Raw genomic sequence first — 26,274 nt, forward strand, 5'->3', positions numbered from 1 at the left:
ACTAAAACGCTTAATCCCATGTTGTTCCTGCGGATCTTGCTGCGTGCTGCGACGTTTTAAAAACGCCGTGCAAAGTGACAGCAAGGACCACAATGCTTCAAAGTCAAGCGCGTCGGAGGAACGAAATCCGACAGCACAAGGGGGAAAAATACACGAATTAGAAAGAAAATGTCACAGAGAGCTTTTCCCATTGTTCAGTAGGAGCAGGCAGGATTTGCAGTCTGGAAATAGCTCATCCGGACATTTCCAGGACAGCTTTCTCCCGAGTTCTGCAGACGACGGAACACCAGTATTAAAATTAAAGAAAAGCTGAAGGCAAACGTAAAAGACAGAGGGCTCTCATATGAATAGGACGGTTGCTACATCTGTAAATGCTATGAATGAGTTTTTATTACGCATTTCATGTGGATTAAAATATTCAATGCTTTCTGTTTCAATATACTTGACAAATGAAATGTACTAGGTAATTTTCGTACCAGATGTTGGCTTAAGGGCGAAACCGGTACTATTAATAAAATCCTGTTAATACAGTGTCACGTGTTTTTGGAAACAAAACTAAAAGATGTGGTATTTTCCGTCTTACGTTAGGTTTACAAAAAGTTACAAGAATATTTCTCGATCTCGTCTTTTAGTTCAACTACATATGTTTTCTTGAATGTTCGATCATGCATCTGCCCTACAGGGCCGATAAAGCCATTTACTTATCAATCCTGAAGAAGAGGAATAAGTTTGAAAATTACAGAATAATACTTTTGGTACCACACGCTAGCAAGTCACTTAAAAATCATCCCGAATTAACTAAAACCGTAGAGAGGCAACGAGGTGGCGAGACAACAAGCAGGGTTGACAAAGGTTACAGGCACGTGGTACAAAATAGCAGACGTAAGTGTGACTGCGGAAGAAGTCAGAGAATGTCAACAAGAGTCATTTAAGTGCTTTGTGGGCTGCTGCAAAACATTTGACTGTGTAAGTCATTCAATACTGTGGAGAGTAGCAGGATTTATGGAGATACAAGAACTGCTTATATAGCAAATCAGATATCTGTACAAAAACCAAGAAGCAACAGTAAACATGCAGCAAGAACACAATTTTTTCAGGTGAAGAAAGAGCGTTGCGCAGGGATGTGCACCTTTACCGTTTCTTTCCACATTTTTTGGCGACTAAGTAATGGGAACTGCAGGTCTAATAGATATACAAACTAGAATTAAATTTTAATATGGAAAGGGGCGTTGAATCTAGACGATACAATTCTTTTAGCTGCTATAAAAGAAGGGCAAAACTATACTGGAAGAAATACTCTCTAAGGCAAGATTTAAAGCAAAAGAAATGTTTTGACAGTAGGAATATGTTGACAGACGAATACATCAGAGAACATCAATAAATATATATTTTTACGATCTATGACATCAAAATGCCGCTCCTGCACTGAGAAAATAAGAAGGGTATAATTTGGAAAAATCACTACAGTTAAAGCAGGCAAATTACTAAAAGGAAATGGAACTGTTATTACTGACCGAAAGTAAAAAAGGCTGCAACTTTGATCTTTGGCATAGTTTTTTGTGGCTATGAGTTTTGGACAATGAAACAAGCATATCTCAAGAATCGATTCTTTCGAGAACGATTCTGACGATTTCATGAAGTGACAAAGAAAAAATTAAAACTATCCTAGAAAAAATATAGACGAAGGTATCTTTTGAGCGCAGAATACAGCAGATGTATTTCAGTTACTTTGAACCCTTAATAACAGCAGTAGACTCAATAGCAAAAGGTATAATCATAGAGAGAATGGAAGTTCCAAGAGGTAGAGGAAAACCAACGTGAAGGGGCGTAGAGGACACCAAAGAAAGCTTGTGAATGATTCTGGCAGAACTAAGGACACAAGAAACGTCAAGGAACGCACCGAGGTGCATCGTTCTTTATTTCGCCAAGAGCCGGAGAGGACCCGATAGAACACAATGACAAAACTTCTAAATTACGTGTGACAACGAGTCGCTCTCGATTGCTCTTCTTCTAATTCCCTATCCTTTTTTGGACAAAAACACTTCTTTTCAACAAACTACTAATTTAGTCATCACTAATTTTTATACTGAAATATGTGCGTCCAGGAAGGAAGATGGCACGAGTTTAAGGTCCCGTCAACATCAAGGTTAGCAGATAATAAGTTATTCGTTGGAGGAAAGTTGTTAAACAGAGAGAAAATTAGGCCTGAAAGAATAGCTGTAAAAAAAGTATGCTTTATTCCTGCAGAATTTGGTACTCGTCAAACTAGAAGAAACTCATCCTGTAGACACATGTCAGGAAACAAATGCTTATTGGGATAGAAGTCATTTCATTAGTGTCGAGAACGGTCAACACACAGTGGTGTAAGATGCCTTCCGTTGACATGCTTCGCTCATTTCTCATTGGATGTATATGTCGCTGTACTTAGTCTTCAGTTTTGCGATGCTGTTGTAAGACATGCCACTTACAGGTGTGTCCTACATCAGCCATTCGTATGTGTAGTTTTTAGGTTAGAACGTCATAAGAAAAACAATAATTACTACTTCTGTGGACTGCAGACTGCTGTGTCCCTCCTACAAGCCAGAAACCAGCAAACCTCCAAAACTCTCACGTCCTGCGTGTGGCCACACTTGGGGCGTCGACTGCCACAACAGGCACCAGCACATGCAACGCAAACACCGATCTGCACTTGTCTCGCATGTTGGCAAATATTGTGGACAACAACAACCAGAACGACAAAACGCCGATTTGGTTGAAGCTCTCTGGGCCACGTGATGGCTGCATCCACAGCCCATCAATCAAAGCCCGGCTAAGCAATCATCGTCGAACAGTCGCTGTACAGCTTTTATCTTCGAATCTCTATCGAGTCGTGCGCCGTTTGTCTCCTAATCTCTACTGAGCTTAGAGTAGTGACTTTACCTTACGCCAAATAAGAACTGATCGTGTGCTTAACTTCAGAATATTCCAAGTGGTAAGCTGTACTGAATTTACACAAGTTCATCATTAGTGAATCTAGACTAGAACAATTTGTTACTCATTTTCGTCTTCGGCTACTTAACCATTATTTCCTTTCCACGCTGTGACACGAAGTAGCAGCCGAACTTTTAATCGTAAATAATTTACTCCAAGAAGGAGTGTCTGTTTATTTACAATAATTTCTTAATAAACATGTTCTACATTTTTAATCAGGGCACTGCTCTCATTACGCCTCCACACGTGCAAGACACGTCACTAACAATAGTAATAATGAAATGAAGAGCTACTATTCAACAAAAATAAATGACTGATACGATATTCTATTTTGTTTCAGTCAAAGGGCTTAGTCGATCCCCATGTGCCATGTATACTTGAAACGGTACAGTAGTTTCCGCTCCATAAGCAGCAGGTTTCGCTGCTCGCTCGCACTGGGAAATACAAACACAGCCGGCTCCGCCGCCAATTTTATTACACAACGCGGCCGGCCGCGGGTGCAACAGAACCCATGTGGACGGGTGGAAAGAAATGTGTCAGGCTTCATAACACGTATTTACATGTATCGTGTAGTATGCATTTCTTGTACGTAAATGTGAATCTGCACATGCACTTTCCTAATCCTCCTCACACCTTTCCGTAAAGCGTGGCCAAATCTTAGTTGGAAAGTAGTTCTGTAGTACAGTAGTGCCAACCTTACTCCTGGGTAGGGGATCAGAGAGACAGCACAGGCAGGTAAAAGTCAAAGTGTGGTGTCACCGCCAGACACCACACTTGCTAGGTGGTAGCCTTTAAATCGGCCGCGGTCCGTTAGTATACGTCGGACCCGCGTGTCGCCACTATCAGTGATTGCAGACCGAGCGCCGCCACACGGCAGGTCTAGAGAGACTTCCTAGCACTCGCCAGATGGTTCACTGACAAAATACGCTCTCATTTGCCGAGACGATAGTTAGCATAGCCTTCAGCTACGTCATTTACTACGACATAGCAAGGCACCATTACCAGTTACTATTGATATTGTGAATAATGTACAGTCAACAGCGACGTTCACCAGTTATGGATTAAAGTTAAGTATTCCATCAGCTACGTCCGTTTTTTCCAAATTCTAATTTCCTTGTCCTGTTCCAGACCTCACGCCAGCCTGCGTGAGCTAAAACGCGTGCCTTTCGGCTTCCTCTAGTAACCCGGTGTTGGCTCTCCTGCCAACCCACAACACAAAGACTTTCCAGTGTCACAAGATTTGGGGTGGAGAGGTTGGTCACGGCAAAGTTGTTCGACCACCCCTTCCACTGGGGCCCAGGAAGACCGCCATATTCTGGGAGTGTTAGAGAAGACGGGTAAGTGAGCAGACGTGCCCTCAGTGTGTCTGTCTCAATGTTCACGCATGGAAGAGAGGTATTTGAATATTTGTACTAATTCTTTCATTTCCAGCTTTGGATTGTGTAAGGAACTGAATGTTCTCGTTTAATTACGGAAATTTGACCCCCTGTATTAATGTATTTGGTTCCCAGTTTGCCCGTTATCCTCCTCACATAGTAGATGTCCCATGTAAAATATGGGAGACTTTGGTGGTATACATTTGGCCAACGCAATTCCGTCTTGCCCGTAGAAATGTGCGTGCAGATTAGTATATAATGTACCCAAGCTGTAAGTTGTAAAATTGTAATATCTGTAAACTGGAACAATTGCTGCAATCGCTGTAAAATCGAGTGATAATGTTTAAAATAAATAGGTAATCAATTGTCATCAACCTTTAACATACCTTAAAAAATCACATAGGAGTCCAGTTAAATAAATTCATTTAAAAATAGAAGATATAGAATGCAGCGACCCACACATCAGCGTGTGAGCCCTCCAGCCCCTTGCCTAGCATCGTATAGAAAGGGCACGCTCTCTAGGTAGCGCTCTCAAGCTCCCGTCCCCAGTTATCCGTTGCGCAATTTTCATTCAGGGTTTGACGACATCAACTTTCATCTGGCGTCCCTAGGCAAGGAGGTTGGACGGTAATCTTTCATACTGAGCGACATTCTTAATGTCACATTTCATCTGAAAAAAAAAATTCATCACTTTGTACCAGCGACTATGAGACATAGCTCATCATCTCCTCTAGACGCAACTGAAGAAAACGAGGTGATAAGGGCACGTTGTAACAGCCTGCCATTTCACGGCGGTTTTGCTTGTGGATTCAAACTTCAGGCTAACTTCAAGAATCTTCTTGTCAGTCACGTTGTGTCCTCCATCGCTGTGTCTCTTTCACACAGGATGTCACAGGTGCTTTGACAACATTCACTTTTACAGCAAATGATTAGTAGGCCGCTGAGTTTTTAAACATTCCAGAACGCCCTTTTCCACCTACGAAGGCTAGGAAGGGATGTGTCTTTCTCCTTTGTAGGGGACACGTTAACATTAACCCAAATGAAATGTGTGTAGCTACTTGTTGCACAATGATGTAATTTAGCTAGTACATTCAGCAATAAATACGAATACTGCCTGGAAAATGAATTGCGAATAGAGGTGCTACTGACGAACTAATAAAAAGAAACGCCATGCCTGATGCTGACTGCAGGAATAGTAAAATACAGTAAGAAATGAACTTCTTCCCTTGCACTGCGTTTTGAGAAGGACAGCGACAGAAAACATCCAAATGGCTTTAAATTATGTGTAAAGTCTTTTTGGAGTCGTTAAGTTCTCTCTTTCTCAAGTACTGCTTCAATACAGTCTGCGCAATTTGTGCGCTGTGAGTTTCACTGCCTCGACAGATAGAGGCAGTTCGAAACTTCAACATTTGAGCCGGTCGTAGTATCCGAGCGGTTCTAGGCGCTACAGTCTGGAACCGTGCGACCGCTACGGTCGCAGGTTCGAATCCTGCTTCGGGCATGGATGTTTGTGATGTCCTTAGGTTAGTTAGGTTTAATTAGTTCTAAGTTCTATGGGACTGATGACCACAGCAGTTGAGTCCCATAGTGCTCAGAGCCATTTGAACCATTTTTCAACATTTGACTTTAAGTGTCATCCCTTTAATGCAACGACATGTCTGTTACTGAGTAGATTACGTCAGCATTCAAAATTTTTAGAATTCGTCCTTATTTTATTTTTTGAGTCATCATTCTCCTGACTGGTTTGATGAGGCCCGCCACGAATTCCTCTCCTGTGCCAACATCTTCTTCTCATAGTAGAACTTGCATCCTACACTCTCAATTATCTACTGGATGTATACCAATATCTGTCTGCTTCTACAGTTTTTACCCTCTACAGCCTCCTCTAGTAACATGGCGCTTATTCCCTAACGACTTAACCGATGTCCTATCATCCTGTCCCTTCTTCTTGTCAGTGCTCCTTTCTTCACCGGTTCTGCTAAGAACCTCCTAATATTCTTCTGTAGCACCACATCTCAAACGCCTCGATTGTCTTCCGTTCCGGTTTTCCCCATTGCGAATAATTGACTACCATAAATATGTGAATTAATAAAAATGAAATTTTTATCCTACTTGCTCCATCCAAGTGACCAGTTTCAAGTGCAGCCAGGTGTATTTGCATAAATTCGAATTTCTCTGAGAAGGAGGACTGAAGCGTGTGAGAATGTCTGGTGAGACCATTAAGGTCATCCTGTAGGGCTATGTTCTTTTTTCAGAAATGCTTTTCTTGCTGTAGCCATTTTGTATTTTATGTCCTCCGTACCTCTCATCATCATTCACTTTCTTACTCAAATAGCCAAACTCGCTTATTACTTTCACTGTCTCTTTGCCTGTTCTAGTTCAGCATCGCCTGATCATCGGTTCAAATGTTTCAAATCGCTCTACGCACTATGGGACTTAACATCTGAGGTCATCAGACTTATAACTACTTAAACCTGACTAACCTAGCGACATGACACACATCCATGCCCGAGGCAGGATTCGACCTGCGACCGTAGCAGCAGCGCGGTTCCGGACTGAAGCGCCTAGAACCGCTCGACCACAGCGGCCGGCACCATCTTCGTCTTGTGATATCTTTACGGGGCAGTATTTATTCATACATTTTCTTCCATGTCCTTTACAGTCTCTGACCAAACTACAATGTCATGACAAAATTTCAGAGTTTTTCTCTGAGTCCTTTGCCATCGCTGACTGCATTACAATGCCGTTAGAAAACCTCAAAGAGTACTTTTCTCCTCCTTTAATTTTAATTCCGTTTCCATATTTTTGCCCTGATTTCTCCACAGCTTGCTCAATGTACAGACTGTGTAAAACAAGCGATTGGCTATAACAATTCGTCTATTTTGCAACTATGAGTTATTGAAAATGACGGTTCCGTAATATTCAGGCAAGTCAGGTTCTGTCTCAGACTTATTACATGCTTCATGAAACCTGCGGATATTTAGCCTGTTTCATACGTATTTCACGTCGGGAGGAATAAGTTTCTTATGGCTGCTTGTCTTTAGGAATTCAGTAATTGTGAGGGAACTCTGTCAACTCCATGGGCCTTGCCACTGGTGCAAACGCACATAGGCAACCCGCACAACTGCAGAAGTCAATACTGCTCTGTGTGGCGCTACGCAATCGAGCGGCAAGTCACAGAGATGCGTAGGGGCTGCCTCGTAACTCAGAGAACATCCCTGGGTGCCCATGATGTCTACAACACCAAGAATCAAATGGCTCTGAGCACTATGCGACTTAACTTCTGAGGTCATCAGTCGCCTAGAACTTAGAACTAATTAAACCTAACTAACCTAAGGACATCACACACATCCATGCCCGAGACAGGATTCGAACCTGCGACCGTAGCGGTCTCGCGGTTCCAGACTGTAGCGCCTAGAACCGCACGGCCACTCCGGCCGGCACTCACCAAGAATTAATCGAAGTTGTTTTTTGAGAGGGGGGGCGGGTTCTTTATTTGTGATATACAGTGAAATCAGAAACAAATTTTAAAGTTATACAGCTAATGTAATTGACTGGAGTTTAGAAAAGCTGAGTAGTCGCAAACAAACAGGTACTAAAGAGGTTGAAAAAAATCAGACAACCAGTTGCAAAACCAGGTAGCCCTCGACATCTTCAGAAGGAGTAGGCCCTTAAAATGTATATAACCGTGTACAAAAATTGTTTTTACAAACATGACAAAACATCAACAATGGAGAAATATTTGTAAGGTAAGCGTAGTCACTTGTTACGTCACATGGTGGTAAATTATATTAGCTGAAGCGCAATGGACCTTATTATGCATAAAATTGATTTGAATCAATTTTATGTAGTAGAGCTTTTATCGCCTGCACACTAATTGTACGTGCAGTATCACTCTGCTACATTTTTTTGCAGATAATATTATTATATTTAATGTAACAGTTTAAAATTATTGCATTTATTATTGGCCTTCTATAAGAGATTGTCATATTACTTTAATGTGAAAACCAGCAAGACGTAGTGCTTACGCTCATGTATGTAGTGCCCACTGCTTTCCAACTTTCCGTAGCGCTTAAGCTTCAGTAGTGTTAAGTATGAGTTTTTCTTTTTAGTGACGTTTGTTTTAGCTCGTATTTGTTGTGGGTTGGCAGGAGAGCCAACACCGTGTTATTAGAGGAAGCCGAAAGGCACACGTTTTAGTTCACGCAGGCTGGCGTGAGGTCTGGAACAGGACAAGGAAATTAGAATTTAGAAAAACGGACGTAGCTGGTGGAATACTTAACTTTAATCCATAAATGGTGAACGTCGCTCTTGACTGTACATTATTTACAATATTAATAGTAACTGGTAATGGTGCCTTGCTAGGTCGTAGCAAATGACGTAGCTGAAGGCTATGCTAACTATCGTCTCGGCAAATGAGAGCGTATTTTGTCAGTGAACCATCGCTAGCAAAGTCGGTTGTACAACTGGGGCGAGTGCTAGGGAGTCTCTAGACCTGCCGTGTGGCGGCGCTCGGTCTGCAATCATTGATAGTGGCGACACGCGGGTCCGACGTATACTAACGGACCGCGGCCGATTTAAAGGCTACCACCTAGCATGACGAGATAAAAGAAATTATTCAGGTAGTGAAGGGAGACGAAAATTTAATAGTCATGGGTGACTGGAATTTGTCAGTAGGAAAAGGGAGAGAAGGAAACATAGTAGGTGAATATGGATTGGGGGGAAGGAATGAAAGAGGAAGCCGCCTTGTAGAATTTTGCGCAGAGCATAACTTAATCATAGCCAACACTTGGTTCAAGAATCATAAAAGAAGGTTGTATACCTGGAAGAATCCTGGAGATACTAAAAGGTATCAGATAGATTATATAATGGTAAGACAGAGATTTAGGAACCAGGTTTTAAATTGTAAGACATTTCCTGGGGCAGATGTGGATTCTGACCACAATCTATTGGTTATGAACTGCAGATTGAAACTGAAGAAACTGCAAAAAGGTGGGAATTTAAGGAGATGGGACCTGGATAAACTGAAAGAACCAGAGGTTGTAGAGAGTTTCAGGGAGAGCATAAGGGAACAATTGACAGGAATGGGGGAAAGAAATACAGTAGAAGAAGAATGGGTAGCTCTGAGGGATGAAGTAGTGAAGGCAGCAGAGGATCAAGTAGGTAAAAAGACGAGGGCTAATAGAAATCCTTGGGTAACAGAAGAAATATTGAATTTAATTGATGAAAGGAGAAAATATAAAAATGCAGTAAATGAAGCAGGCAAAAAGGAATACAAACGTCTCAAAAATGATATCGACAGGAAGTGCAAAATGGCTAAGCAGGGATGGCTAGAGGACAAATGTAAGGATGTAGAGGCTTGTCTCACTAGGGGTAAGATAGATACTGCCTACAGGAAAATTAAAGAGACCTTTGGAGAGAAGAGAACCACATGTATGAATATCAAGAGCTCAGATGGCAACCCAGTTCTAAGCAAAGAAGGGAAGGCAGAAAGGTGGAAGGAGTATATAGAGGGTTTATACAAGGGCGATGTACTTGAGGACAATATTATGGAAATGGAAGAGGATGTAGATGAAGACGAAATGGGAGATAAGATACTGCGTGAAGAGTTTGACAGAGCACTGAAAGACCTGAGTCGAAACAAGGCCCCGGGAGTAGACAACATTCCATTTGAACTACTGATGGCCTCGGGAGAGCCAGTCATGACAAAACTCTACCATCTGGTGAGCACGATGTATGAGACAGGCGAAATACCCTCAGACTTCAAGAAGAATATAATAATTCCAATATCAAAGAAAGCAGGTGTTGACAGATGTGAAAATTACCGAACTATCAGTTTAATAAGTCACAGCTGCAAAATACTAACGCGAATTCTTTACAGACGAATGGAAAAACTGGTAGAAGCCGACCTCGGGGAAGATCAGTTTGGATTCCGTAGCAATGTTGGAACACGTGAGGCAATACTGACCTTACGACTTATCTTAGAAGAAAGATTAAGTAAAGGTAAACCTACATTTCTAGCATTTGTAGACTTAGAGAAAGCTTTTGACAATGTTGACTGGAATACTCTCTTCCAAATTCTAAAGGTGGCAGGGGTAAAATACAGGTAGCGAAAGGCTATTTACAGTTTGAACAGAAACCAGATGGCAGTTATAAGAGTCGAGGGGCATGAAAGGGAAGCAGTGGTTGGGAAAGGAGTAAGACAGGGTTGTAGCCTCTCCCCGATGTTATTCAATCTGTATATTGAGCAAGCAGTAAAGGAAACAAAAGAAAAATCGGAATAGGTATTAAAATTCATGGAGAAGAAGTAAAAACTTTGAGGTTCGCCGATGACATTGTAATTCTGTCAGAGACAGCAAAGGATTTGCAAGAGCAGTTGAACGGAATGGACAGTGTCTTGAAAGGAGGATATAAGATGAACATCAACAAAAGCAAAACGAGGATAATGGAATGTAGTCAAATTAAGTCGGGTGATGCTGAGGGAATTAGATTAGGAAATGAGACACTTAAAGTAGTAAAGGAGTTTTGCTATTTAGGGAGTAAAATAACCGATGATGGTCGAAGTAGAGAGGATATAAAATGTAGACTGGCAATGGCAAGGAAAGCGTTTCTCAAGAAGAGGACTTTGTTAACATCGAGTATAGATTTAAGTGTCAGGAAGTCGTTTCTGAAAGTATTTGTATGGAGTGTAGCCATGTATGGAAGTGAAACATGGACGATAACTAGTTTGGACAAGAAGAGAATAGAAGCTTTCGAAATGTGGTGCTACAGAAGAATGCTGAAGATAAGGTGGGTAGATCACGTAACTAATGAGGAGGTATTGAATAGGATTGGGGAGAAGAGAAGTTTGTGGCACAACTTGACTAGAAGAAGGGATCGGTTGGTAGGACATGTTTTGAGGCATCAAGGGATCACAAATTTAGCTTTGGAGGGCAGTGTGGAGGGTAAAAATCGTAGAGGGAGACCAAGAGATGAATACACTAAGCAGATTCAGAAGGATGTAGGTTGCAGTAGATACTGGGAGATGAAGAAGCTTGCACAGGATAGAGTAGCATGGAGAGCTGCATCAAACCAGTCTCAGGACTGAAGACCACAACAACAACAACCTAGCAAGTGTGGTGTCTGGCGGTGACACCACAGTATTTGCTCTTCTTTCCAAATGCATTTGTAACAGTGGTCTTCTGTAAATGGAAGTCTAGCTTCTGCACTCTGAATTTATGTACAGTATTACTCTGTCAGCAAATGTATTGGAAATTTTATACGTAATTGGGCCGTGTGCGGCTTGCGTTTTTGCCGTTCATAACTTGGCACCATGTAATAGCGGTAGTGGCGTCTTGTTTCCTTCTTGTGTTAATGGCACCACTGAGTTTGCTAGTATTGATTGTCCGTGGGTGGCAGCAACAGCGGTTATCGATAGCGAGTACTGTGATACTATCTTTGCTGCCACAGCTAGTATTTCTGAGTTGTCGTGTGTCACAGGCAGGGGGCTTCAGACGGAGCAGCGAGGAGGTCCGCATCACGAAAAGAGTGGCCGGGACCGCTGGCGGCGTGCAGGCACTGTCGAACTGAGGGGCTGTAGCCGACGACCGAACCCAGGATATTTGAAGTTGGATGAACTTTATCCAGTAGTGAAACCTCTATTGTTTGTCATCTTGCTGTTGTTTCAGTGTTGCTGTTCCCAGGGTCAGTGAGACCAAGCGGAACAAGCGGATGCTGTCAGGTTGGCGGAAGCTGTTAGCCGCCTTCTATTGCTTCATGTTATTTTGGGTTTAGTGTTATTATTGCCGAAGTGCAACCAGTGGCATCTTACTGCCTAGTGGCCGCTGACGCCCCAGTTACCTGCCCTGGAGGTTAGCGTGTTTTGCGGCAGTGTAATTTTCCTCGTCTTGCCATGCTGTCCAGCATGGGGGGTAATTTGACAGCTTCCTTCATTGGGGTATGGGTAATTGTTTTCCTTGTCTACCTGGGTTATAATGGTTCATTCTGCCTTTTGGTGTTTTAAACGCCGGACTGGTTCAAACGGCTCTGAGTACTATGGGACTTAACACTTGAGGTCATCAGTCCTCTAGACTTAGAACTACTTAAACCTAACTGAGTCGCCCTGCTAAACCCGCAGGACAGGTCAAGTAGTAGGAATTGTGGAAGGGGGCCAGAATGAGCGGCTGTCAGTTACACTCCAAACATAACACTTTCTTTAGTTTTCCAAACATTACAGGGCAACTTCTAAGCTTGACTATCGACAGAAAACGTCTTTAATTCTAAAACGGCTGGAGGTCCATGAATTAAATACAACTGCTATAAATATTTTTTTATGAGACAGAAGGCTCTAGGCTTTAAACTTAAGTAGTATTCTAGGCCAAGCGATGTAATACTTGATAAGTAAGAATCCAAAATTTTAAAGTGGCTGAAGGCCCATCGTTTAAAGAACAATACAACTATGATAAATTTTCAACAGGCAGAAGGTTCACAGCTTTATCTTGAAAGAATGCAATACTTGATGGGTAAGAACCTTAAAAGCTGACGGCCCGTGCTTTTAAAAAATAATACAACTACAATAAATTTTCAACAGGAAGAAAGCCCACAGCTTTATCTTCCAAGAGGTAATACTTGATGAGTAGGATCCTTAAAACTAAAAGCGCCTGAAGGCCGATGGTTTAAAACAATACAATAAATTTTCGACAGGCAGAAGGCCCAAGCTTTATCTTCAGACAATGTAAGACTTGCCCAATTTAGAAAAATTTGCTTTTAAAACGGTTGAAGGCCTCTGATTTTAAAAACACAATTACAAGCATACAAATTCCAACCATCGGCTATGAGCCATTAAAAATACACAATTAAACGCCAAGAATAAAGACAGTATAGGCAACGGCGCTAAGAATTTTCCAGGGGGATCGGTCTGCCCTAGAAATCTTAAAGTTCGCTTAGGTAAGACAAGAAGTCGGAGCAGCTATACTCGATCCGCCGGCAACTCAACCAAGAGACAGTCAGGGACCCACCGACAAGGCGACTTGCTAACCACCGACCAGTATACGAGAATTACAAGGTCAAAACGTTACAGACACAACCGCCCACAACCAAAAATACATTAAACTGTCAAAAACTACACACCATGTTGGACAGCGGCAACAGGTGAGGAAAGGACACTGCCTGAATTTACTTCAGCGACCATTGCAGGTGACCGGAACACTAACGGCCGCAACGTAGAATATTCCACTTGTGCGCTTGAATTTGAATATAGTTAATTCCATCACTTGGCGGCTAAATCTTCACCAACTCGAACACTCGCTGTTGCTCCCAGGAATACCGCCAACAGCGAACCACCAACTAAGGGGACAATGTGAACAGACGTGGCTTCGGTAATAAAATCACCACTCAACTTTCATGTCCTTGGTCGGTGAGCCACGAACCTCGTAGCACACAGAACAGCTCCCACACACTCCGACACTGTGTAGAGACCGCCAGCGGGCCCGGCCGACTGCGCCGTGTGGAGAGTTGCTTGCTTATCCAACCCACCGACTCACTGCTAGTCCGCCGACAACATTTAAAATAAGTTGTCGGTGGAAATGACACCAACTACACACACAGTTTGACAAACACTTGCACGAAGACTTGAACGACACTCAACAGTTGCTGTGCAGTCACGAAGACAAATCGGGAGTCGATACACACACAGCGAACCCATGAGCGATCGACGAGCCAATTCACGTCGTCCAGTTGGACGACCGACCGACGATCCACGAATACCGTCCCCGGCTCAAGTGATGCGTGGCGGCAACGGTCGGGAGAGCCATGGACATCCAGGCCTCACTGCTGCTCCAACCTGACTGAACTTGTGCCGCGTTCCAACTCTACGACTGGCAGGTCTGAACTGCCCTCCTGGCACGTTCCAGCTGACTCCACGACAGACGACAACCGGGAAGTAATAGCAGTGCAGCAAAGATAACACGTGAGGGCTATATCGATAGGCGCTGCTGCTGCCGCTGACGGGCAGACAAAGCAGCAACTCAGTGACAACAGAAATTGAAACTAACATAAAGAGGTGGCAACACGAAAAGAAAAGAACACGTCATAAAATAAGAGATGGCACGAGCGCGAGTCACGCATGGCTCACTAACTAACCGAAGGACATCACTTACATCCATGTCCGAGGCAGGTTTCGAACCTGCAACCGTAGCAACAGCGCGGTTCCAGACTGAAGGGCCTAGAACCGCTCGGCCACAGCGGAACAACGGATGCTGGAGACGCAGTGCTGTCTGTCACTTCGCTCTCGCCTGGATTATTCCATCTTTGTATTGGTTATCTGGCGTTGGGTGGATTTGCCAAGAAGGTTGATCGGCGTTTAAACCGTCTGTAGTTTGAGTTGCCCTCCTTAGGTGAACATTACTCTTGGCCACCTGTTTCACCGCTTACACAGCTGTAGTCACCTTCCTCAGGTCGATACAGGGAGTTCTGTCTGTGGATCATTGTCAAATGGTTATAATTGTTTAAAATTTACCCTAATGATACAACGTGTAATTGCCTTCCTCACTTGTAATTCAGGCCTTCATCCGTTAACTGTTTGTAACACTGCTTGTGGCTTTCAGCCGACAAATAAGTTTCAATTCAGTTCTAATAAGGCTTTCAGCCGTCGCTACAGCCTGTTGCAGTTTGTTAAGATTGTTTAAAAAGTTTAACATGTAATTGCCTCCTTACCTGTAATTCAGGCCTTCAGCCGATGTGTATTCCGAAATTGCTTGTGGCCTTCAGCCGACAGATAATTTTGAATTTTTCAGCCGTTGGTTGTGTGTAACATTGCTTGTTGCTTTCAGCCAACAAATAATTTGCAAATTCTTTCTTAATAAGGCCTTCAGCCGTTACTATAGCTTGTTACAGTTATTGATTGTTTAAGTAGAAAATGTCTTAGTATTTGTTAGTGTGTAACTGCCTTCCTCACTTGTAATTCAGCCCTTCAGCTGTTACGTATTCTGAAGTTAATCAGCCGATTAAAAAAAAAATGAATTCTTTCTTAGTAAGGGCTTCAGCCGCCAGTGTATTAAAATCTTTTAAAATGATTGTTGAAAGTTATTTCCTCAAACAAAGTGTATGTGTTTACTGTAGCCAACGGCAGCTGATTACGGCCCCACCCACAATCGTTGCCTCATCCTGCCTCTGCCTTACTACCAGATTACAGTAATGTATATTAATAAATTCATTGCATTTTAAGTAGCCTTGAAGAGGTAACAGCATTCTTACTTTAACATAAAATTCTGGCGGAGTTCTTTCGCGCATGTGTTTACCTGCCTCTGCAGCCCAATTTTTCCTGGTCGTGCGAGCATGTATATTCGAACAGATGGCCATTATCTCTGGGATGGTGGGTACTTAAGTTCTCCAAATATGTTATATTTTGACACCTGTAATAATTTTACGTTGACTAGAGTCTTAACGAGTGGGCGAATACATTTATGCATTTATTCTGACGTACGCTGAATGTAATCTGGTTGCTGTCTTAAATCATGGCATGTGATGTTTCTGGTTTTTATATGAATTTTATGCATAACAAGAGATGCTGTGTTTCAGCTAATGTAATTAACCACCATGTGATATAACAAACGAGTACGCTTACCTCACAAATATACCCTCTATAATTAATATTTTGTCATGTTTGTAAAAATATTTATTGTAAGCTATTATATAGATTTTTAGGGCCCACATCTTCTGAAGGAGATATTTTTAGAAATATCGAAACCTAGATCAAGGACTAATAAACTTTTGTTTCGCAACTGGTTGTCTGATTTTTCTAATCTTTTCAGATTTATACAGTTGCCGATTCGCAATCGTGTTTAAGATTTTGAAACGGGGACTAGTTGTTTTTTGTTCATTTATTCCAAAAGATATGTTTCGGGCTCTGACCGACACCAGATTTTCTTTTGATAGCAAAAATAACTTTGACAGCTTGATCCTTTCTTATACATTAATGAACCAAAAGATGTTACATATAATTTAAACTTGGAGAATGGGAATGCTGGTAGTGGGATGTACTACGAAAAATGGTATGTAACATCTTTTGATTCGTGAAGGTATGTTTAAGGAACAAGCTGTCAAAGTTATTTACGGTACGAACCGGAAATCTGATGGTCAGAGCCCGAAACATGTCATTTGAAATAAATTCAACAAAAAACAACAGTTTCTTTGAGACTACTCAGCTTTTCCTAAATCCAGTCAATTATATTAATAACAATGGATGGCTACCTCTATCGGCAGTTTCAGCTGTCAACTGTTACAACTGCCCAAACACAACGTCCTTTACACCACCCATTAACAGCTTCATCTTGATCCATCTTACGAAGACCAAGTGTCCTCAGAACAAAAGAGATTTCAGTGCACCGTCAAATTCTTCTCGCTGTCAGTTTTGATGACTAAATAATGGCTAAATATGCCACTATCGGCTGATAGAAATTAAAGGTACTTAGATAGACAGTAGGAGTAATCGTACAACTATGTTTACAGGCTAAAGTACCTTCAAAAGTCCCTGTATATACTTTAAGCAGATATATTTGCTATTGTGATCATAGTGATGACACTTTAGCGCTCTTGTTATCTGATATTACCCAGTGTCACGCACGAAGTTGCTTGCTGCTCGTCATATCATTCACACTAAAAGTATATGCAATTTAAATTCCCTTCTGATGTCGAGTCTCCTTAATGTAAGTATTCGATCGTTAATTCCTTAAAGAACACGATGTTCAGAAGTCAGATTTGCTAAACGTCATACAGCACCAATGATGTAATGGTTCAGTTGAACCCACTCCTTTTATTCCACATAAAACATTCATTTAAATCGAAAGAGGGCTTGTGAAACATGGAGTCGTTGCTGAGAAACATAAAAAAAAGGAAACAAGAGGGGCACTTCCTTCTACAGGGACATCCTGAGTAGTAATGCGTCTGAATATTTTATGTGAAAACTGTTAAAGCTTTTGAAATAGCCCAGACGCTATTAACATTTTACATCTTCATTCTTGGTGTTTAAATATGAGTATTTCTCAACATAGTCACGCAGGCGATGAACACATTTCTCCCAAACAAAGACCAGTTTGCTGCTACCGTCACTGTAGAACATTCGATACTGTTGGCGGAGCCACAACCTCAGCTCTGTTTATACCAGTTCATCACTATCAAAGTTAAGTCCTTGATAGTTTTGGTAACAGACGAAAATCAAAATCGGGATTGTGGACGATCGTTGACAGTGAGCCAAAGACATCGGATTTTTGCATTTTTGCAGATGTCGCAGCGGTTTTGTGTCGTCTGGCATTGCCATGCTAAAGCAAAGGGACGAACTGTCCGAATTGGAAACTCGATTACAACTCTTTTTTTCACGCACCGATGTAGTTTCATAACACAACCTCATGTTACACGCTACAATTCGGCTGAGGACAGGAAATATCTTGGCATGAAAAGTAAAGATGTACAGTGTTAATAATACTTGTTTTATTTATGTTTCATAATTATCACGTAAAAAAATCCGGAAGCATTGCTTTTCTGCACACCCTCGTATTAATCTTCGCGTCAAAATATACTGGCTGACAAATAGCATTTAAGCGCCATCCGGCAACGCATACCGTGGGACTGACTGCCAGGAAAGCCAGTATGGATGCAATGGAGGCTATGGAGAATTGGGACAGCACGCAGTGAAGCAAACTCCACATCCAGCATTTGTATACGTACAAAGGGAATAAACGTTGCATTGTCAAAAAAGCCATTCATTGATTTCTATTCGAACTAGACTGCCGACTTTCCCTCCGGTCACGCTACAGCTATTACTGCCATTTACTGCTTACATTCTGAAGATTATATAAAACAACTAAGTGCAAAAAAATGGCTCTGAGCACTATGGGACGTACCTTCTAAGGTCATCAGTCCCCTAGAAATTAGAACTACTTAAACCTAACTAACCTAAGGACATCACACACACCCATGCCCGAGGAAGGATTGGAACCTGCGACCGTAGCGGTCGCGCGGTTCCAGACTGTAGCGCCTAGAACAGCTCGGCCACCTAGGCCGGCCAACTACGAGCATTGTTTCTATATTTTATAAATGATATACACTGATGAGACAAACCATAATGACCACCTGCTTAATGGAGTATTGGGCCATTCCTTACAAAGGCAATACAGCAGCGATTGTGCGTAGCATGGATCCGACAAGTCCTTAGTAGGTTTTACAGAGGTATGTGGTACCGGATGCCTAGGCAATGGTGACGCAACCCCCGTCATACACAGGATTGTGATTTTTGGGTGCCGAACTGGTGCCTGTAAGATGTGTTCCATCGAATTCGGATCAGGAAAATTTGGCGACCAAGACATGGTTCAATATCATGTTCCTCAAAGAACCGTAGCACGATTCTGGTTTTGTTACACAGACAGTTATTCGACTGGGAGATGACATGGCCGCCAGGAAAGACATCAGGCAGGAAGTCTGTTGTTGTTGTCTTCTTCTGAGACTGGTTTGATGCAGATCTCCATGCTACTCTATCCTGTGCAAGCTTCTTCATCTCCCAGTACCTACTGCAACCTACATCCTTCTGAATCTGTTTAGTGTATTCATCTCTTGGTCTCCCTCTACGATTTTTACCCTCCACGCTGCCCTCCAATACTAAATTGGTGATCCCTTGATGCTTCAGAACATGTCCCTTCTTCTAGTCAAATTGTGCCACAAACTTCTCCCCAATCTCATTCAATACCTCCTCATTAGTTATGTGATCTAGCCATCTAATCTTCAGCATTCTTCTGTAACACCACATTTCATAAGCTTCTATTCTCTTCTTCTTCAAACTATTTATCGACCACTTTTCTCTTCCATAGATGGCTACGCTCCATACAAATACTTTCAGAAACGTCTTCCTGACCCTTACATCTATACTCATTGATAACAAATTTCTCTTCTTCAGAAACGCTTTTCTTGCTATTGCCAGTCTACATTTTATATCCTGTCTACTTCGACCATCATCAGTTATTTTGTTCCCCAAATAGCAAAACTCCTATACTACTTTAAGTGTCTTATTTTCTAATCTAATTCCCTCACCATCACCCGACTTGATTCGACTACATTCCATTATCCTCGTTTTGCTTTTGTTGATGTTCATCTTATATCCTCCTTTCAAGGCACTATCCATTCCGTTCCACTGCTCTTCCAAGTCCTTTGCTGTCTCTGACAGAATTACAATGTCATCGGCAAACCTCAAAGTTTTTGTTTCTTCTCCATGGATTTTAATACCGAATTTTTCTTTCCTTCACTGCTTGATCAATATACAGATTGAATAACGTCGGGGGAAGGCTACAACCCTGTCTCACTCCCTTCCCAACCACTGCTTCCCTTTCATGTCCCTCGACTCTTATAACTGCCATCTGGTTTCTGTACAAATTGTAAATAGCCTTTCGCTCCCTGTATTTTACCCCTGCCACTTTCAGAATTTGAAAGAGTATTCCCGTCAACATTGTCAAAAAATTTCTCTAAGTCTAAAAATGCTAGAAACGTAGGTTTGCCTTTCCTTAATCTAGCTTCTAAGATAAGTCGTAGGGTCAGTATTGCCTCACGTGTTCCAATATTTCTACGGAATCCAAACTGATCTTCCCCTAGGTCGGCTTCTACTTGCTTTTCCATTCGTCTGTAAAGAATTCGCGTTAGTGTTTTGCAGCCGTGACTTATTAAACTGATAGTTCGGTAATTTTCACATCTGTCGACATCTGCTTTCTTTGGGATTGGAAATCCGTAATATTGTGTATATATCACACAGCTCTTGTGATGCTTTCGGTTAGTTCTATTAGTACCACACATCACATGGATCCCATCTAGAATGTCACCTCTAACATAATACTGCAACCTCCGGTCTGTCTCCGTGCGACGGTGGGTGATTTGAACAGTCCTGTGTGACGGAGTTTCTATACCGACCATCAACCTGGCCTAATCATTTACATCTACATTGATAGTCTGCCAATCACACTTGTGCCTGACAAAGTGTTCATCGAACCACCTTCACAATAATTCTCTATTACTCCAATCTCGAACAGTGCGCGGCAAAACGAACACCTGCATCTTTCTGTGCGAGCTCTGATTTGGCTTATTTTATTATGACGATCGTTTCTCCCTATGCAGGTCGGCATCAACAAAATATTCTCGCATTCATTGGAGAAAGTTTGTGATTGAAGTTTCGTGAGAAGATTCCGTCGCAACGATAAACGCCTTTGTTTTAATGATGTCCACCCAAAACTCCGTATCATGTCAGTGACACACTCTCCTCTATTTTGCGATAGTAGAAAACGTAGTGGCTGCTCCTCCTTGAACTTTCTCGATGTACTAGGTTAACCTTCTGTGATAGGGATTCCAGACCGCGCAGTAATACTTCAAAACCAGACTGACAACTGTAGATCTGTTACATTTTCCAATTGTTCTGCCAATAAAACGCGGTCTTTGTTTCGCCTTCTCAAAAACATTTTCTATGTGTTCCTCCCAATTTACGACGCTCGTAATTGTAATTCCCAGGTATTTAGTTGAATTTATGGCCTTTAGATTTGACTGATTTATCGTGTAACCGAAGTCAGAGTTATCTTTTATCTCTCATGTAATGACCTAACACTTTTCATTGTTTAAGGTCAACTGTCAATTTTCGCACCATGAACACATCTTTTATAAATCGTTTTGCAATTTTTTTTATCTTATGATGACTTTATGTGATCATAAACGACACCATCGTCTGCGAACAACCTAAGATAGCTGCTCAGATTGTCTCCCAACTCGTGTACATAGATAAGGAACAGCAGTGAGCCTATAACACTACCTTTGGGAACGTCAGAAACCACTTTACTCGATGACTTTCTGTCAGTTACTACGAACTGTGCCGTCTCTGACTGGAAATCACGAATCCAATCACATAACTGAGACGACATTCATAAGCACGCAATTTCACTAAAGACCGCTTGTGTGGTACAGTGTCAAAAGCATGCTGGAAATATTGAAATATTCAATCAATTTGAAACCTCTTGTCAACAGCTCTGAACACTTCTTGTGAGTAAAGAGCTAGTTGTGTTTTCACAAGAACGATGTTTCCTAAATCAGTGTTGATTATGTGTCAATAGACCGTTCTCTTAGAGGTAATTCATAATGTTCGAACTCAATATATGTTCCAAAATACTGCTGCGTATTGACGTTAATGATATGGGCCTATAATTTAGTGGATTACTCCTACTACATTTCTTGAATATTGCAGTGGCTTGTAAACTTTCCAGTGACGCCAGGTTGGCTCAAATGGTTCAAATGGCTCTGACCACTATGGAACTTAACATTTGAGGTCATCAGTACCCTAGACTTAGAACTACTTAAACCTAACTAACCTAAGGACAGCACACACATCCATGCCCGAGGCGCCGGTCGGAGTGGCCGAGCGGTTCTAGGCGCAACAAAATGGTTCAAATGGCTCTGAGCACTATGGGAATTAACATCTGTGGTCATCAGTCCCCTAGAACTTAGAACTACTTAAACCTAACTAACCTAAGGACAGCACATACATCCACGCCCGAGGCACTGCCACACCGGCCGGCCTAGGCGCTACAGTCTGTAACCGCGCGACCGCTACGGTCGCAGGTTCGAATCCTGCCTCGGGCATGGAGGTGTGTGATGTCCTTAGGTTAGTTAGGTTTAAGTAGTTCTAAGTGCTAGACAGTTAAGTCCCATAGTGCTCAGAGCCATTTGAACCATGCCCGAGGCAGAGTTCGAACCTGCGACCGTAGCAGCAGCGCGGCTCCGGACTAAAGCGCCTAGAACCGTTCGGCCACAGTGAGCGGTTGTATACGATTGTTAAGTACAGAGCTATTGCATCACATACTCTGAAAGGAACGTAATTGGCATACAGTTGCGTCACTACTCCGAGGATATCCGCTTGTAAGTTAGTCACATTGGCAGCCGTTCTTGATTCGAATTCTGGAATACGAACATCATTATCTATCCACCTAGGTGACCGTTTATCCATCTTCCAGTGGCCCTGTGTCCACTGGCATGGTAACTGACGACGACGTTGCACCAAGAAGCGAACCCGTAGGAGACGTCTTCAGCGAAGCCCATGTTTAAAAATGTCCCCTGAAACCTGTGCTCTGAAACGCCAGTCCCAGCAACCAAACTCTACTCTACTGTCGGACCTGCCGCAGGTCGCCCCAGATCCTGCAGACAAGCACCCTACCACCGTGTCCTTTGATGAGGCGGACACCTTGTCGCCTGCTCCTGGCTTCACTGTCCAACTACTTTCCATGGGTGCTCACGTCATTAGCACGCGAACAGACGACCACCTTCCACATTTCCCAGATGCCTCTTCCCAGGTCCCGGGGGTAACAATCTACACTTTGTCAAAGTCGTTTCAACCGGTGAGTTTCCCCCTTTTCCGGCCCCTTTCAGGCCCACACCAGCGCTAGAATGAGTTGTTTGTCTGTGATCCGCTTATATACACTACTGGCCATTAAAATTGCTACACCACGAAGAAATGCAGATGATAAACGGCTATTCACTGGACAAATATATTATAATATAACTGACATGTGATTACATTTTCATGCAATTTGGGTGAGACATCCGTACCACCTCTGGTCGTAATAACGGCCTTGATACGCCTGGGCGTTGCGTCAAACAGAGCTTGGATAGCGTGTACAGGTACAGCTGCCCATGCAGCTTCAACACGATACTACAGTTCATCAAGAGTAGTGACTGTCGTATTGTGATGAGCTGGTTGCTCGACCACCATTGACCAGACGTTTTCAGTTGGTGAGAGATCTGGAGAATGTGCTGGACAGGGTAGCAGTCGAACATTTTCTGTATCCAGAAAGCCCGGTACAGGACCTGCAACATGCGGTCGTGGGTTATCCTGCTGAAATGTAGGGTTTCACAGGGATCGAATGAAGCGTAGAGCCATGGGTCGTAATACATCTGAAATGTAACGTCCACTATTCAAAGTACCGTCGATGCGAACAAGAGGTGACCGAGACGTGTAACCAATGGCACCCCATACCATCACGCCGGGTGATACGCCAGTATGGCGATGACGAATATACGCTTCCAATGCGCGTTCACCGCGATATCGCCAAACACGGATGCGACCATCCTGATGCTGTAAACAGGACCTGGATTCATGCGAAAAAATTACGTTTTGCCATTCGTGCACCCAGGTTCAGTCGTTGAGTACACCATCGCAGGCGCTCCTGTCTGTGATGCAGCGTCAAGGGTAACCGCAGCGTTGGTCTCCGAGCTGATAGTCCGTACTGCTGCAAACGTCGTCGACCTGTTCGTGCACATGGTTGTTTCCTTGCATACGTCCCCATCTGTTGACTCAGGGATCGAGACGTGGCTGCACGATTCGTTACAGCAATGTGGATAAGATGCCTGTCATCTCGACTGCTAGTGATACGAGGCCGTTGGGATCCAGCACGGCGTTCCGTATTACCCTCCTGAACCCACCGATTCCATATTCTGCTAACAGTCATTGGATCTCGACCAACGAGAGCAGCAGCGTCGCGACACGATAAACCGCAATCGCGATAGGCTACAATCCGACTTTTATCAAATTCGGAAACGTGATCGTACGCATTTCTCCTCCTTACACGAGGCATCACAACAACATTTCACCAGCAACGCTGTTTGTGTATGAGAAATCGGTTGGAAACTATCGTCATGTCAGCACGTTGTAGGCGTCGCCACCGGCGCCAACCTAGTGTGAATGTTCGGAAAAGCTAATTATTTACATATCACAGCATCTTCTTCCTGTCGGTTAAATTTCGCGTCTGTAGCACGTCATCTTCGTCGTGTAGCAATTTTAATGGCCAGTAGTGTACTTTCCTTACCACGTCACGCAACGGCAGCGTCACATGCCGGCTTTCAGTCTCGCGGTCGGCAGTGGTCGTAATGTTTAGGCTAATTGTACAGTCTACAATCGATCAAAAGACTCGTGACGATTAAACGCAAATATTTTCTGATTTGTGTGTATTACTAGAGGGAAAATTGTGTTGTGTCCTGTATTACTTCAGAAGGTAATCTCTAAGTGAATTCTAAGTATAAATATGGCGAAATTTGCCATCAGCACCATTTCCCGATGAGAAACGAGCGACCAGTAACCAACAAAACGAAGACCCGTGCCCCTAAAAATACACCGAAGTGCCAAAGAAACTGGTATACCTCCGCAATATCGTTTGAGGATCCTGCGAACAAGCAGAAGTGCTGCAACACGGTGTGGCATGGATTCGGCTAATGCCTGAAGTAGTACTGGAGGGGACACCATTAACCCCGCACGGCTGTCCATAATTCCGTAAGAGTACGAAGGGATGTAGACCTCTTACGAATAGCATGTTCCAGGGCATCACAGATATGTTCAATAATGTTAAGTCTGCGAGGTTTGGTGGCCAGCAGAAGTGTTATAAGTCAGAAGAGTGTTCCTGGAGCCACTCTGTAGCAATTCTGGACGTATGCGGTGTCGAATTGTCTAGCTGGAATTGCCCAAGTCCGTCGTAATGCACAATGGACGTGAATTGATGCATGTAATCAGACAGGATGCTTACGTACGTGTCACCTGTCAGAGTCGTATCTAGACGTATCAGGGTTCGCATCTCACTCCAGCTGTACGCAACCCGACACAATCACAGTGCCTCTACCAGCTTGAACAGATCCCTGCAGACATGCAGGGTACATGGATACACGAGGTTGTTTCCATTCCGGTACACGCTCATCCGCTCGATACAATTTGAAACGAGACTCGTCCAACCAGCCAACATGTCTCCAGTCAACAGAGGTCCATTGTCGGTGTTGAGAGGCCCAGGCGACGCGTTAAACCCTGTGTCGTGCAGTCGTCAAGAGTACGTCTACATCTACATTTATACTCCGCAAGCAACCCAACGGTGTGTGGCGGAGGGCACTTTACGTACCTCTGTCATTACCTCCCTTTCCTGTTCCAGTCGCATATGGTTCGCGGGAAGAACGACTGTCTGAAAGCCTCCGTCCGCGCTCGAATCTCTCTAATTTTACATTCGTGATCTCCTCGGGAGGTATAATTAGGGGGGAAGCAATATATTCGATACCTCACCCAGAAACGCCGCCTCTCGAAACCTGGACAGCAAGCTACACCGCGATGCAGAGCGCCTCTCTTGAAGATTCTGCCACTTGCTTACCAAATAACCCTGTGACGAAACGCGCCACTCTTCTTTGGATCTTCTCTATCTCCTCCGTCAACTCGACCTGGTACGAATCCCACACTGATGAGCAATACTCTAGTATAGGTCGAACGAGTGTTTTGTAAGCCAGCTCCTTTGTTGATGGACTACATTATCTGAGGACTCTCCCAAAGAATCTCAACCTGGTACACGCCTTACCAACAATTAGTTTTATATGATCATTCCACTTCAAATCGTTCCGCAAGCACACTCCCAGATATTTTATAGAAGTAACTGCTACCAGTGTTTGTTCCGCTATCATATAATCATACAATAAAGGATCCTTCTTTCTATGTATTCGCAATACATTACATTTGTCTATGTTAAGGGTCAGTTACCACTCCCTGCACCAAGTGCCTATCCACTGCAGATCTTCCTGCATTTCGCTGCAATTTTCTAATGCTGCAATTTCACTTTATACTAAGCATCATCCGCGAAAAGCCGCATGTAACTTCCGACACTATCTACTAGGTCATTTATATATATTGTGAAAAGCAATGGTCCCATAACATTCCCCTGCGGCACGCCAGAGGTTAACGTCTGCAGACATCTCTCCATTGAGAACAACATGCTATGTTCTGTTTGCTAAAAACTCTTCAATCCAGCCAGACAGCTGGTCTGATATTCGGTAGGCTCTTACTTTATCAGGCGACAATGCGGAACTGTATCGAACGCCTTGATGTTTCTTTGAATAGTTCGTACCGTGACACTTCTCT

This window comes from Schistocerca cancellata, chromosome 10 (assembly GCF_023864275.1).
Source record: "Schistocerca cancellata isolate TAMUIC-IGC-003103 chromosome 10, iqSchCanc2.1, whole genome shotgun sequence".
NCBI classification, from domain to species: Eukaryota; Metazoa; Arthropoda; class Insecta; order Orthoptera; family Acrididae; genus Schistocerca; species Schistocerca cancellata.